We start from the raw sequence: 16,137 nt of genomic DNA, 5'->3' as shown, positions 1-16,137 counted from the left end.
AAGTCAAAAATAGAGAAAAGTCATAAATAGAGAAAAGTCATGAATACAGAAAAGACAGAAAGTCATAAATAGAGAAAAATCAGAAATACCGAAAAGACAGAAAGTCATAAATAGAGAAAAGTCAGAAATACAGAAAAGACAGAAATTCATAAATAGAGAAAAGTAAGAAATAGAGAAAAGACAGAAATACAGAAAAGGCAGAAAGTCATAAATAGAGAAAAGTAAGAAATAGAGAAAAGACAGAAATACAGAAAAGGCAGAAAGTCATAAATAGAGAAAAGTCAGAAATACAGAAAAGACAGAAATTCATAAAGAGAGAAAAGACAGAAATACAGAAAAGGCAGAAATTCATAAATAGAGAAAAGTCAGAAATAGAGAAAAGTCAGAAATACAGAAAAGGCAGAAAGTCATAAATAGAGAAAAGTCAGAAATAGAGAAAAGACAGACAGACAGAAATAGAGAAAAGAAAGAAATAAAGAAAAGGCAGAAAGTCAGAAATAGAAAAAAGTCAGAAATACAGAAAAGACAGAAAGTCAGAAATAGAGAAAAGTCAGAAATACAGAAAAGACAGAAAGTCATAAATAGAGAAAAGTCATAAATAGAGAAAAGTCATGAATACAGAAAAGACAGAAAGTCATAAATAGAGAAAAGTCAGAATTACAGAAAAGGCAGAAATTCATAAATAGAGAAAAGTCAGAAATACAGAAAAGACAGAAAGTCATAAATAGAGAAAAGACAGAAATAAAGAAAAGGCAGAAAGTCATAAATAGAGAAAAGTCAGAAATACAGAAAAGGCAGAAAGTCATAAATAGAGAAAAGTCAGAAATACAGAAAAGGCAGAATGTCATAAATAGAGAAAAGTCAGAAATACAGAAAAGGCAGAAAGACAGAAATAGAGAAAAGACAGAAATAAAGAAAAGGCAGAAAGTCAGAAATAGAAAAAAGTCAGAAATACAGAAAAGACAGAAAGTCAGAAATAGAAAAAAGTCACAAATACAGAAAAGACAGAAAGTCATAAATAGAGAAAAGTCAGAAATACAGAAAAGACAGAAAGTCATAAATAGAGAAAAGTCAGAAATAGAGAAAAGTCATGAATACAGAAAAGACAGAAAGTCATAAATAGAGAAAAATCAGAAATACCGAAAAGACAGAAAGTCATAAATAGAGAAAAGTAAGAAATAGAGAAAAGACAGAAATACAGAAAAGGCAGAAAGTCATAAATAGAGAAAAGTAAGAAATAGAGAAAAGACAGAAATACAGAAAAGGCAGAAAGTCATAAATAGAGAAAAGTCAGAAATACAGAAAAGACAGAAATTCATAAAGAGAGAAAAGACAGAAATACAGAAAAGGCAGAAATTCATAAATAGAGAAAAGTCAGAAATAGAGAAAAGTCAGAATTACAGAAAAGGCAGAAATTCATAAATAGTGAAAAGTCAGAAATACAGAAAAGGCAGAAAGTCATAAATAGAGAAAAGCCAGGAATACATAAAAGGCAGAACGTCATAAATAGAGAAAAGACAGAAATACAGAAAAGGCAGAAAGTCAGAAATAGAGAAAAGTCATGAATACAGAAAAGGCAGAAAGTCATAAATAGAGAAAAGTCAGAAATACAGAAAAGACAGAAAGTCATAAATAGAGAAAAGACAGAAATACAGAAAAGGCAGAAAGTCATAAATAGAGAAAAGTCAGAAATAGAGAAAAGACAGAAAGACAGAAATAGAGTAAAGGCAGTAATGGAGAAAAGGCAGAATGTCATCAATAGAGAAAAGTCAGAAATACAGAAAAGACAGAAAGTCATAAATAGAGAAATGTCAGAATTACAGAAAAGGCAGAAATTCATAAATAGTGAAAAGTCAGAAATACAGAAAAGGCAGAAAGTCATAAATAGAGAAAAGTCAGGAATACATAAAAGGCAGAACGTCATAAATAGAGAAAAGACAGAAATGCAGAAAAGGCAGAAAGTCATAAATAGAGAAAAGTCAGAAATACAGAAAAGGCAGAAAGTCATAAATAGAGAAAAGTCAGAAATACAGAAAAGGCTGAATGTCAAAAATAGAGAAAAGTCAGAAATACAGAAAAGGCAGAAAGTCATAAATAGAGAAAAGTCAGAAATACAGAAAAGACAGAAAGTCATAAATAGAGAAAAGTCAGAAATACAGAAAAGGCAGAAATTCATAAATAGAGAAAAGTAAGAAATAGAGAAAAGACAGAAATACAGAAAAGGCAGAAAGTCATAAATAGAGAAAAGTAAGAAATAGAGAAAAGACAGAAATACAGAAAAGGCAGAAAGTCATAAATAGAGAAAAGTCAGAAATACAGAAAAGACAGAAATTCATAAAGAGAGAAAAGACAGAAATACAGAAAAGGCAGAAATTCATAAATAGAGAAAAGTCAGAAATAGAGAAAAGTCAGAATTACAGAAAAGGCAGAAATTCATAAATAGTGAAAAGTCAGAAATACAGAAAAGGCAGAAAGTCATAAATAGAGAAAAGTCAGGAATACATAAAAGGCAGAACGTCATAAATAGAGAAAAGACAGAAATGCAGAAAAGGCAGAAAGTCATAAATAGAGAAAAGTCAGAAATACAGAAAAGGCAGAAAGTCATAAATAGAGAAAAGTCAGAAATACAGAAAAGGCAGAATGTCAAAAATAGAGAAAAGTCAGAAATACAGAAAAGGCAGAAAGTCATAAATAGAGAAAAGTCAGAAATACAGAAAAGACAGAAAGTCATAAATAGAGAAAAGACAGAAATACAGAAAAGGCAGAAAGTCAGAAATAGAGAAAAGTCAGAAATACAGAAAAGACAGAAAGTCATAAATAGAGAAAAGTCATAAATAGAGAAATGTCATGAATACAGAAAAGACAGAAAGTCATAAATAGAGAAAAATCAGAAATACCGAAAAGACAGAAAGTCATAAATAGAGAAAAGTCAGAAATACAGAAAAGACAGAAATTCATAAATAGAGAAAAGTAAGAAATAGAGAAAAGACAGAAATACAGAAAAGGCAGAAAGTCATAAATAGAGAAAAGTAAGAAATCGAGAAAAGACAGAAATACAGAAAAGGCAGAAAGTCATAAATAGAGAAAAGTCAGAAATACAGAAAAGACAGAAATTCATAAAGAGAGAAAAGACAGAAATACAGAAAAGGCAGAAATTCATAAATAGAGAAAAGTCAGAAATAGAGAAAAGTCAGAATTACAGAAAAGGCAGAAATTCATAAATAGTGAAAAGTCAGAAATACAGAAAAGGCAGAAAGTCATAAATAGAGAAAAGTCAGGAATACATAAAAGGCAGAACGTCATAAATAGAGAAAAGACAGAAATGCAGAAAAGGCAGAAAGTCATAAATAGAGAAAAGTCAGAAATACAGAAAAGGCAGAAAGTCATAAATAGAGAAAAGTCAGAAATACAGAAAAGGCAGAATGTCATAAATAGAGAAAAGTTAGAAATACAGAAAAGGCAGAAAGACAGAAATAGAGAAAAGACAGAAATAAAGAAAAGGCAGAAAGTCAGAAATAGAAAAAAGTCAGAAATACAGAAAAGACAGAAAGTCAGAAATAGAAAAAAGTCAGAAATACAGAAAAGACAGAAAGTCATAAATAGAGAAAAGTCAGAAATACAGAAAAGACAGAAAGTCATAAATAGAGAAAAGTCAGAAATAGAGAAAAGTCATGAATACAGAAAAGACAGAAAGTCATAAATAGAGAAAAATCAGAAATACCGAAAAGACAGAAAGTCATAAATAGAGAAAAGTAAGAAATAGAGAAAAGACAGAAATACAGAAAAGGCAGAAAGTCATAAATAGAGAAAAGTAAGAAATAGAGAAAAGACAGAAATACAGAAAAGGCAGAAAGTCATAAATAGAGAAAAGTCAGAAATACAGAAAAGACAGAAATTCATAAAGAGAGAAAAGACAGAAATACAGAAAAGGCAGAAATTCATAAATAGAGAAAAGTCAGAAATAGAGAAAAGTCAGAAATAGAGAAAAGTCAGAATTACAGAAAAGGCAGAAATTCATAAATAGTGAAAAGTCAGAAATACAGAAAAGGCAGAAACTCATAAATAGAGAAAAGCCAGGAATACATAAAAGGCAGAACGTCATAAATAGAGAAAAGACAGAAATACAGAAGAGGCAGAAAGTCAGAAATAGAGAAAAGTCATGAATACAGAAAAGACAGAAAGTCATAAATAGAGAAAAGTCAGAAATACAGAAAAGGCAGAAAGTCATAAATAGAGAAAAGTCAGAAATACAGAAAAGACAGAAAGTCATAAATAGAGAAAAGACAGAAATACAGAAAAGGCAGAAAGTCATAAATAGAGAAAAGTCAGAAATAGAGAAAAGACAGAAAGACAGAAATAGAGTAAAGGCAGTAATGGAGAAAAGGCAGAATGTCATCAATAGAGAAAAGTCAGAAATACAGAAAAGACAGAAAGTCATAAATAGAGAAATGTCAGAAATAGAGAAAAGGCAGAAAGTCATAAATAGAGAAAAGTCAGAAATAGAGAAAAGTCAGAATTACAGAAAAGGCAGAAATTCATAAATAGTGAAAAGTCAGAAATACAGAAAAGGCAGAAAGTCATAAATAGAGAAAAGTCAGGAATACATAAAAGGCAGAACGTCATAAATAGAGAAAAGACAGAAATGCAGAAAAGGCAGAAAGTCATAAATAGAGAAAAGTCAGAAATACAGAAAAGGCGGAAAGTCATAAATAGAGAAAAGTCAGAAATACAGAAAAGGCAGAATGTCAAAAATAGAGAAAAGTCAGAAATACAGAAAAGGCAGAAAGTCATAAATAGAGAAAAGTCAGAAATACAGAAAAGACAGAAAGTCATAAATAGAGAAAAGACAGAAATACAGAAAAGGCAGAAAGTCATAAATAGAGAAAAGTCAGAAATAGAGAAAAGACAGAAAGACAGAAATAGAGAAAAGACAGAAATAAAGAAAAGGCAGAAAGTCAGAAATAGAAAAAAGTCAGAAATACAGAAAAGACAGAAAGTCAGAAATAGAGAAAAGTCAGAAATACAGAAAAGACAGAAAGTCATAAATAGAGAAAAGTCATAAATAGAGAAAAGTCATGAATACAGAAAAGACAGAAAGTCATAAATAGAGAAAAATCAGAAATACCGAAAAGACAGAAAGTCATAAATAGAGAAAAGTCAGAAATACAGAAAAGACAGAAATTCATAAATAGAGAAAAGTAAGAAATAGAGAAAAGACAGAAATACAGAAAAGGCAGAAAGTCATAAATAGAGAAAAGACAGAAATACAGAAAAGGCAGAAAGTCATAAATAGAGAAAAGTCAGAAATAGAGAAAAGACAGAAAGACAGAAAAGACAGAAAGTCATAAATAGAGAAATGTCAGAAATAGAGAAAAGGCAGAAAGTCATAAATAGAGAAAAGACAGAAGTACAGAAAAGGCAGAAAGACATAAATAGCGAAAGGTCATAAATAGAGAAAAGTCAGACAAAGAGAAAAGACAGAAATACTGAAAAGGCAGAAAGTCATAAATAGAGAAAAGTCAGAAATACAGAAAAGGCAGAAAGTCATAAATAGAGAAAAGTCAGAAATAGAGAAAAGACAGACAGACAGAAATAGAGAAAAGAAAGAAATAAAGAAAAGGCAGAAAGTCAGAAATAGAAAAAAGTCAGAAATACAGAAAAGACAGAAAGTCAGAAATAGAGAAAAGTCATAAATAGAGAAAAGACAGAATTACAGAAAAGGCAGAAAGTCATAAATAGAGAAAAGTCAGAAATACATAAAAGACAGAAATTCATAAATAGAGAAAAGTAAGAAATAGAGAAAAGACAGAAATACAGAAAAGGCAGAAAGTCATAAATAGAGAAAAGTCAGAAATACAGAAAAGACAGAAAGTCATAAATAGAGAAAAGACAGAAATACAGAATAGGCAGAAAGTCATAAATCGAGAAAAGTCAGGAATACAGAAAAGGCAGAACGTCATAAATAGAGAAAAGTCAGAAATACAGAAAAGGCAGAAAGTCATAAATAGAGAAAAGTCAGAAATACAGAAAAGGCAGAATGTCATAAATAGAGAAAAGTCAGAAATACAGAAAAGGCAGAAAGACAGAAATAGAGAAAAGACAGAAATAAAGAAAAGGCAGAAAGTCAGAAATAGAAAAAAGTCAGAAATACAGAAAAGACAGAAAGTCAAAAATAGAAAAAAGTCAGAAATACAGAAAAGACAGAAAGTCATAAATAGAGAAAAGTCAGAAATACAGAAAAGACAGAAAGTCATAAATAGAGAAAAGTCAGAAATAGAGAAAAGTCATGAATACAGAAAAGACAGAAAGTCATAAATAGAGAAAAATCAGAAATACCGAAAAGGCAGAAAGTCATAAATAGAGAAAAGTAAGAAATAGAGAAAAGACAGAAATACAGAAAAGGCAGAAAGTCATAAATAGAGAGAAGTCAGAAATACAGAAAAGACAGAAATTCATAAAGAGAGAAAAGACAGAAATACAGAAAAGGCAAAAATTCATAAATAGAGAAAAGTCAGAAATAGAGAAAAGTCAGAATTACAGAAAAGGCAGAAATTCATAAATAGTGAAAAGTCAGAAATACAGAAAAGGCAGAAAGTCATAAATAGAGAAAAGTCAGGAATACATAAAAGGCAGAACGTCATAAATAGAGAAAAGACAGAAATACAGAAAAGGCAGAAAGTCATAAATAGAGAAAAGTCAGAAATACAGAAAAGGCAGAAAGTCATAAATAGAGAAAAGTCAGAAATACGGAAAAGGCAGAAAGTCATAAATAGAGAAAAGTCAGAAATACAGAAAAGACAGAAAGTCATAAATAGAGAAAACACAGAAATACAGAAAAGGCAGAAAGTCATAAATAGAGAAAAGTCAGAAATAGAGAAAAGACAGAAAGACAGAAATAGAGTAAAGGCAGTAATGGAGAAAAGGCAGAATGTCATCAATAGAGAAAAGTCAGAAATACAGAAAAGACAGAAAGTCATAAATAGAGAAATGTCAGAAATAGAGAAAAGGCAGAAAGTCATAAATAGAGAAAAGACAGAAGTACAGAAAAGGCAGAAAGTCATAAATAGCGAAAGGTCATAAATAGAGAAAAGTCAGACAAAGAGAAAAGACAGAAATACTGAAAAGGCAGAAAGTCATAAATAGAGAAAAGTCAGAAATACAGAAAAGGCAGAAAGTCATAAATAGAGAAAAGTCAGATATAGAGAAAAGACAGAAAGACAGAAATAGAGAAAAGACAGAAATAAAGAAAAGGCAGAAAGTCAGAAATAGAAAAAAGTCAGAAATACAGAAAAGACAGAAAGTCAGAAATAGAGAAAAGTCAGAAATACAGAAAAGACAGAAAGTCATAAATAGAGAAAAGTCATAAATAGAGAAAAGTCATGAATACAGAAAAGACAGAAAGTCATAAATAGAGAAAAATCAGAAATACCGAAAAGACAGAAAGTCATAAATAGAGAAAAGTCAGAAATACAGAAAAGACAGAAATTCATAAATAGAGAAAAGTAAGAAATAGAGAAAAGACAGAAATACAGAAAAGGCAGAAAGTCATAAATAGAGAAATGTAAGAAATAGAGAAAAGACAGAAATACAGAAAAGGCAGAAAGTCATAAATAGAGAAAAGTCAGAAATACAGAAAAGACAGAAATTCATAAAGAGAGAAAAGACAGAAATACAGAAAAGGCAGAAATTCATAAATAGAGAAAAGTCAGAAATAGAGAAAAGTCAGAATTACAGAAAAGGCAGAAAGTCATAAATAGAGAAAAGTAAGAAATAGAGAAAAGACAGAAATACAGAAAAGACAGACAGACAGAAATAGAGAAAAGAAAGAAATAAAGAAAAGGCAGAAAGTCAGAAATAGAAAAAAGTCAGAAATACAGAAAAGACAGAAAGTCAGAAATAGAGAAAAGTCAGAAATACAGAAAAGACAGAAAGTCATAAATAGAGAAAAGTCATAAATAGAGAAAAGTCATGAATACAGAAAAGACAGAAAGTCATAAATAGAGAAAAGTCAGAATTACAGAAAAGGCAGAAATTCATAAATAGAGAAAAGTCAGAAATACAGAAAAGACAGAAAGTCATAAATAGAGAAAAGACAGAAATACAGAATAGGCAGAAAGTCATAAATCGAGAAAAGTCAGGAATACAGAAAAGGCAGAACGTCATAAATAGAGAAAAGACAGAAATGCAGAAAAGGCAGAAAGTCATAAATAGAGAAAAGTCAGAAATACAGAAAAGGCAGAAAGTCATAAATAGAGAAAAGTCAGAAATACAGAAAAGGCAGAATGTCATAAATAGAGAAAAGTCAGAAATACAGAAAAGGCAGAAAGACAGAAATAGAGAAAAGACAGAAATAAAGAAAAGGCAGAAAGTCAGAAATAGAAAAAAGTCAGAAATACAGAAAAGACAGAAAGTCAAAAATAGAAAAAAGTCAGAAATACAGAAAAGACAGAAAGTCATAAATAGAGAAAAGTCAGAAATACAGAAAAGACAGAAAGTCATAAATAGAGAAAAGTCAGAAATAGAGAAAAGTCATGAATACAGAAAAGACAGAAAGTCATAAATAGAGAAAAATCAGAAATACCGAAAAGACAGAAAGTCATAAATAGAGAAAAGTAAGAAATAGAGAAAAGACAGAAATACAGAAAAGGCAGAAAGTCATAAATAGAGAAAAGTAAGAAATAGAGAAAAGACAGAAATACAGAAAAGGCAGAAAGTCATAAATAGAGAAAAGTCAGAAATACAGAAAAGACAGAAATTCATAAAGAGAGAAAAGACAGAAATACAGAAAAGGCAAAAATTCATAAATAGAGAAAAGTCAGAAATAGAGAAAAGTCAGAATTACAGAAAAGGCAGAAATTCATAAATAGTGAAAAGTCAGAAATACAGAAAAGGCAGAAAGTCATAAATAGAGAAAAGTCAGGAATACATAAAAGGCAGAACGTCATAAATAGAGAAAAGACAGAAATACAGAAAAGGCAGAAAGTCATAAATAGAGAAAAGTCAGAAATACAGAAAAGGCAGAAAGTCATAAATAGAGAAAAGTCAGAAATACAGAAAAGGCAGAAAGTCATAAATAGAGAAAAGTCAGAAATACAGAAAAGACAGAAAGTCATAAATAGAGAAAAGACAGAAATACAGAAAAGGCAGAAAGTCATAAATAGAGAAAAGTCAGAAATAGAGAAAAGACAGAAAGACAGAAATAGAGTAAAGGCAGTAATGGAGAAAAGGCAGAATGTCATCAATAGAGAAAAGTCAGAAATACAGAAAAGACAGAAAGTCATAAATAGAGAAATGTCAGAAATAGAGAAAAGGCAGAAAGTCATAAATAGAGAATAGACAGAAGTACAGAAAAGGCAGAAAGTCATAAATAGCGAAAGGTCATAAATAGAGAAAAGTCAGACAAAGAGAAAAGACAGAAATACTGAAAAGGCAGAAAGTCATAAATAGAGAAAAGTCAGAAATACAGAAAAGGCAGAAAGTCATAAATAGAGAAAAGTCAGATATAGAGAAAAGACAGAAAGACAGAAATAGAGAAAAGACAGAAATAAAGAAAAGGCAGAAAGTCAGAAAGAGAAAAAAGTCAGAAATACAGAAAAGACAGAAAGTCAGAAATAGAGAAAAGTCAGAAATACAGAAAAGACAGAAAGTCATAGATAGAGAAAAGTCATAAATAGAGAAAAGTCATGAATACAGAAAAGACAGAAAGTCATAAATAGAGAAAAATCAGAAATACCGAAAAGACAGAAAGTCATAAATAGAGAAAAGTCAGAAATACAGAAAAGACAGAAATTCATAAATAGAGAAAAGTAAGAAATAGAGAAAAGACAGAAATACAGAAAAGGCAGAAAGTCATAAATAGAGAAAAGTAAGAAATAGAGAAAAGACAGAAATACAGAAAAGGCAGAAAGTCATAAATAGAGAAAAGTCAGAAATACAGAAAAGACAGAAATTCATAAAGAGAGAAAAGACAGAAATACAGAAAAGGCAGTAATTCATAAATAGAGAAAAGTCAGAAATAGAGAAAAGTCAGAATTACAGAAAAGGCAGAAAGTCATAAATAGAGAAAAGTAAGAAATAGAGAAAAGACAGAAATACAGAAAAGGCAGAAAGTCATAAATAGAGAAAAGTCAGAAATACAGAAAAGACAGAAATTCATAAAGAGAGAAAAGACAGAAATACAGAAAAGGCAGAAATTCATAAATAGAGAAAAGTCAGAAATAGAGAAAAGTCAGAAATACAGAAAAGGCAGAAAGTCATAAATAGAGAAAAGTCAGAAATAGAGAAAAGACAGACAGACAGAAATAGAGAAAAGAAAGAAATAAAGAAAAGGCAGAAAGTCAGAAATAGAAAAAAGTCAGAAATACAGAAAAGACAGAAAGTCAGAAATAGAGAAAAGTCAGAAATACAGAAAAGACAGAAAGTCATAAATAGAGAAAAGTCATAAATAGAGAAAAGTCATGAATACAGAAAAGACAGAAAGTCATAAATAGAGAAAAGTCAGAATTACAGAAAAGGCAGAAATTCATAAATAGAGAAAAGTCAGAAATACAGAAAAGACAGAAAGTCATAAATAGAGAAAAGACAGAAATACAGAATAGGCAGAAAGTCATAAATCGAGAAAAGTCAGGAATACAGAAAAGGCAGAACGTCATAAATAGAGAAAAGACAGAAATGCAGAAAAGGCAGAAAGTCATAAATAGAGAAAAGTCAGAAATACAGAAAAGGCAGAATGTCATAAATAGAGAAAAGTCAGAAATACAGAAAAGGCAGAAAGACAGAAATAGAGAAAAGACAGAAATAAAGAAAAGGCAGAAAGTCAGAAATAGAAAAAGTCAGAAATACAGAAAAGACAGAAAGTCAGAAATAGAAAAAAGTCACAAATACAGAAAAGACAGAAAGTCATAAATAGAGAAAAGTCAGAAATACAGAAAAGACAGAAAGTCATAAATAGAGAAAAGTCAGAAATAGAGAAAAGTCATGAATACAGAAAAGACAGAAAGTCATAAATAGAGAAAAATCAGAAATACCGAAAAGACAGAAAGTCATAAATAGAGAAAAGTAAGAAATAGAGAAAAGACAGAAATACAGAAAAGGCAGAAAGTCATAAATAGAGAAAAGTAAGAAATAGAGAAAAGACAGAAATACAGAAAAGGCAGAAAGTCATAAATAGAGAAAAGTCAGATATAGAGAAAAGACAGAAAGACAGAAATAGAGAAAAGACAGAAATAAAGAAAAGGCAGAAAGTCAGAAATAGAAAAAAGTCAGAAATACAGAAAAGACAGAAAGTCAGAAATAGAGAAAAGTCAGAAATACAGAAAAGACAGAAAGTCAAAAATAGAGAAAAGTCATAAATAGAGAAAAGTCATGAATACAGAAAAGACAGAAAGTCATAAATAGAGAAAAATCAGAAATACCGAAAAGACAGAAAGTCATAAATAGAGAAAAGTCAGAAATACAGAAAAGACAGAAATTCATAAATAGAGAAAAGTAAGAAATAGAGAAAAGACAGAAATACAGAAAAGGCAGAAAGTCATAAATAGAGAAAAGTAAGAAATAGAGAAAAGACAGAAATACAGAAAAGGCAGAAAGTCATAAATAGAGAAAAGTCAGAAATACAGAAAAGACAGAAATTCATAAAGAGAGAAAAGACAGAAATACAGAAAAGGCAGAAATTCATAAATAGAGAAAAGTCAGAAATAGAGAAAAGTCAGAAATACAGAAAAGGCAGAAAGTCATAAATAGAGAAAAGTCAGAAATAGAGAAAAGACAGACAGACAGAAATAGAGAAAAGAAAGAAATAAAGAAAAGGCAGAAAGTCAGAAATAGAAAAAAGTCAGAAATACAGAAAAGACAGAAAGTCAGAAATAGAGAAAAGTCAGAAATACAGAAAAGACAGAAAGTCATAAATAGAGAAAAGTCATAAATAGAGAAAAGTCATGAATACAGAAAAGACAGAAAGTCATAAATAGAGAAAAGTCAGAATTACAGAAAAGGCAGAAATTCATAAATAGAGAAAAGTCAGAAATACAGAAAAGACAGAAAGTCATAAATAGAGAAAAGACAGAAATAAAGAAAAGGCAGAAAGTCATAAATAGAGAAAAGTCAGAAATACAGAAAAGGCAGAAAGTCATAAATAGAGAAAAGTCAGAAATACAGAAAAGGCAGAATGTCATAAATAGAGAAAAGTCAGAAATACAGAAAAGGCAGAAAGACAGAAATAGAGAAAAGACAGAAATAAAGAAAAGGCAGAAAGTCAGAAATAGAAAAAAGTCAGAAATACAGAAAAGACAGAAAGTCAGAAATAGAAAAAAGTCACAAATACAGAAAAGACAGAAAGTCATAAATAGAGAAAAGTCAGAAATACAGAAAAGACAGAAAGTCATAAATAGAGAAAAGTCAGAAATAGAGAAAAGTCATGAATACAGAAAAGACAGAAAGTCATAAATAGAGAAAAATCAGAAATACCGAAAAGACAGAAAGTCATAAATAGAGAAAAGTAAGAAATAGAGAAAAGACAGAAATACAGAAAAGGCAGAAAGTCATAAATAGAGAAAAGTAAGAAATAGAGAAAAGACAGAAATACAGAAAAGGCAGAAAGTCATAAATAGAGAAAAGTCAGAAATACAGAAAAGACAGAAATTCATAAAGAGAGAAAAGACAGAAATACAGAAAAGGCAGAAATTCATAAATAGAGAAAAGTCAGAAATAGAGAAAAGTCAGAATTACAGAAAAGGCAGAAATTCATAAATAGTGAAAAGTCAGAAATACAGAAAAGGCAGAAAGTCATAAATAGAGAAAAGCCAGGAATACATAAAAGGCAGAACGTCATAAATAGAGAAAAGACAGAAATACAGAAAAGGCAGAAAGTCAGAAATAGAGAAAAGTCATGAATACAGAAAAGGCAGAAAGTCATAAATAGAGAAAAGTCAGAAATACAGAAAAGACAGAAAGTCATAAATAGAGAAAAGACAGAAATACAGAAAAGGCAGAAAGTCATAAATAGAGAAAAGTCAGAAATAGAGAAAAGACAGAAAGACAGAAATAGAGTAAAGGCAGTAATGGAGAAAAGGCAGAATGTCATCAATAGAGAAAAGTCAGAAATACAGAAAAGACAGAAAGTCATAAATAGAGAAATGTCAGAATTACAGAAAAGGCAGAAATTCATAAATAGTGAAAAGTCAGAAATACAGAAAAGGCAGAAAGTCATAAATAGAGAAAAGTCAGGAATACATAAAAGGCAGAACGTCATAAATAGAGAAAAGACAGAAATGCAGAAAAGGCAGAAAGTCATAAATAGAGAAAAGTCAGAAATACAGAAAAGGCAGAAAGTCATAAATAGAGAAAAGTCAGAAATACAGAAAAGGCTGAATGTCAAAAATAGAGAAAAGTCAGAAATACAGAAAAGGCAGAAAGTCATAAATAGAGAAAAGTCAGAAATACAGAAAAGACAGAAAGTCATAAATAGAGAAAAGTCAGAAATACAGAAAAGGCAGAAATTCATAAATAGAGAAAAGTAAGAAATAGAGAAAAGACAGAAATACAGAAAAGGCAGAAAGTCATAAATAGAGAAAAGTAAGAAATAGAGAAAAGACAGAAATACAGAAAAGGCAGAAAGTCATAAATAGAGAAAAGTCAGAAATACAGAAAAGACAGAAATTCATAAAGAGAGAAAAGACAGAAATACAGAAAAGGCAGAAATTCATAAATAGAGAAAAGTCAGAAATAGAGAAAAGTCAGAATTACAGAAAAGGCAGAAATTCATAAATAGTGAAAAGTCAGAAATACAGAAAAGGCAGAAAGTCATAAATAGAGAAAAGTCAGGAATACATAAAAGGCAGAACGTCATAAATAGAGAAAAGACAGAAATGCAGAAAAGGCAGAAAGTCATAAATAGAGAAAAGTCAGAAATACAGAAAAGGCAGAAAGTCATAAATAGAGAAAAGTCAGAAATACAGAAAAGGCAGAATGTCAAAAATAGAGAAAAGTCAGAAATACAGAAAAGGCAGAAAGTCATAAATAGAGAAAAGTCAGAAATACAGAAAAGACAGAAAGTCATAAATAGAGAAAAGACAGAAATACAGAAAAGGCAGAAAGTCAGAAATAGAGAAAAGTCAGAAATACAGAAAAGACAGAAAGTCATAAATAGAGAAAAGTCATAAATAGAGAAATGTCATGAATACAGAAAAGACAGAAAGTCATAAATAGAGAAAAATCAGAAATACCGAAAAGACAGAAAGTCATAAATAGAGAAAAGTCAGAAATACAGAAAAGACAGAAATTCATAAATAGAGAAAAGTAAGAAATAGAGAAAAGACAGAAATACAGAAAAGGCAGAAAGTCATAAATAGAGAAAAGTAAGAAATCGAGAAAAGACAGAAATACAGAAAAGGCAGAAAGTCATAAATAGAGAAAAGTCAGAAATACAGAAAAGACAGAAATTCATAAAGAGAGAAAAGACAGAAATACAGAAAAGGCAGAAATTCATAAATAGAGAAAAGTCAGAAATAGAGAAAAGTCAGAATTACAGAAAAGGCAGAAATTCATAAATAGTGAAAAGTCAGAAATACAGAAAAGGCAGAAAGTCATAAATAGAGAAAAGTCAGGAATACATAAAAGGCAGAACGTCATAAATAGAGAAAAGACAGAAATGCAGAAAAGGCAGAAAGTCATAAATAGAGAAAAGTCAGAAATACAGAAAAGGCAGAAAGTCATAAATAGAGAAAAGTCAGAAATACAGAAAAGGCAGAATGTCATAAATAGAGAAAAGTTAGAAATACAGAAAAGGCAGAAAGACAGAAATAGAGAAAAGACAGAAATAAAGAAAAGGCAGAAAGTCAGAAATAGAAAAAAGTCAGAAATACAGAAAAGACAGAAAGTCAGAAATAGAAAAAAGTCAGAAATACAGAAAAGACAGAAAGTCATAAATAGAGAAAAGTCAGAAATACAGAAAAGACAGAAAGTCATAAATAGAGAAAAGTCAGAAATAGAGAAAAGTCATGAATACAGAAAAGACAGAAAGTCATAAATAGAGAAAAATCAGAAATACCGAAAAGACAGAAAGTCATAAATAGAGAAAAGTAAGAAATAGAGAAAAGACAGAAATACAGAAAAGGCAGAAAGTCATAAATAGAGAAAAGTAAGAAATAGAGAAAAGACAGAAATACAGAAAAGGCAGAAAGTCATAAATAGAGAAAAGTCAGAAATACAGAAAAGACAGAAATTCATAAAGAGAGAAAAGACAGAAATACAGAAAAGGCAGAAATTCATAAATAGAGAAAAGTCAGAAATAGAGAAAAGTCAGAAATAGAGAAAAGTCAGAATTACAGAAAAGGCAGAAATTCATAAATAGTGAAAAGTCAGAAATACAGAAAAGGCAGAAACTCATAAATAGAGAAAAGCCAGGAATACATAAAAGGCAGAACGTCATAAATAGAGAAAAGACAGAAATACAGAAGAGGCAGAAAGTCAGAAATAGAGAAAAGTCATGAATACAGAAAAGACAGAAAGTCATAAATAGAGAAAAGTCAGAAATACAGAAAAGGCAGAAAGTCATAAATAGAGAAAAGTCAGAAATACAGAAAAGACAGAAAGTCATAAATAGAGAAAAGACAGAAATACAGAAAAGGCAGAAAGTCATAAATAGAGAAAAGTCAGAAATAGAGAAAAGACAGAAAGACAGAAATAGAGTAAAGGCAGTAATGGAGAAAAGGCAGAATGTCATCAATAGAGAAAAGTCAGAAATACAGAAAAGACAGAAAGTCATAAATAGAGAAATGTCAGAAATAGAGAAAAGGCAGAAAGTCATAAATAGAGAAAAGTCAGAAATAGAGAAAAGTCAGAATTACAGAAAAGGCAGAAAGTCATAAATAGAGAAAAGTCAGAAATACAGAAAAGGCAGAAAGTCATAAATAGAGAAAAGACAGAAATACAGAATAGGCAGAAAGTCATAAATCGAGAAAAGTCAGGAATACAGAAAAGGCAGAACGTCATAAATAGAGAAAAGTCAGAAATACAGAAAAGGCAGAAAGTCATAAATAGAGAAAAGTCAGAAATACAGAAAAGGCAGAATGTCATAAATAGAGAAAAGTCAGAAATACAGAAAAGGCAGAAAGACAGAAATAGAGAAAAGACAGAAAT

The sequence above is a fragment of the Heterodontus francisci genome, chromosome 21 (genome assembly GCF_036365525.1).
Source record: "Heterodontus francisci isolate sHetFra1 chromosome 21, sHetFra1.hap1, whole genome shotgun sequence".
Classification (NCBI taxonomy): Eukaryota; Metazoa; Chordata; class Chondrichthyes; order Heterodontiformes; family Heterodontidae; genus Heterodontus; species Heterodontus francisci.
This window is presented reverse-complemented; position numbering follows the sequence as displayed.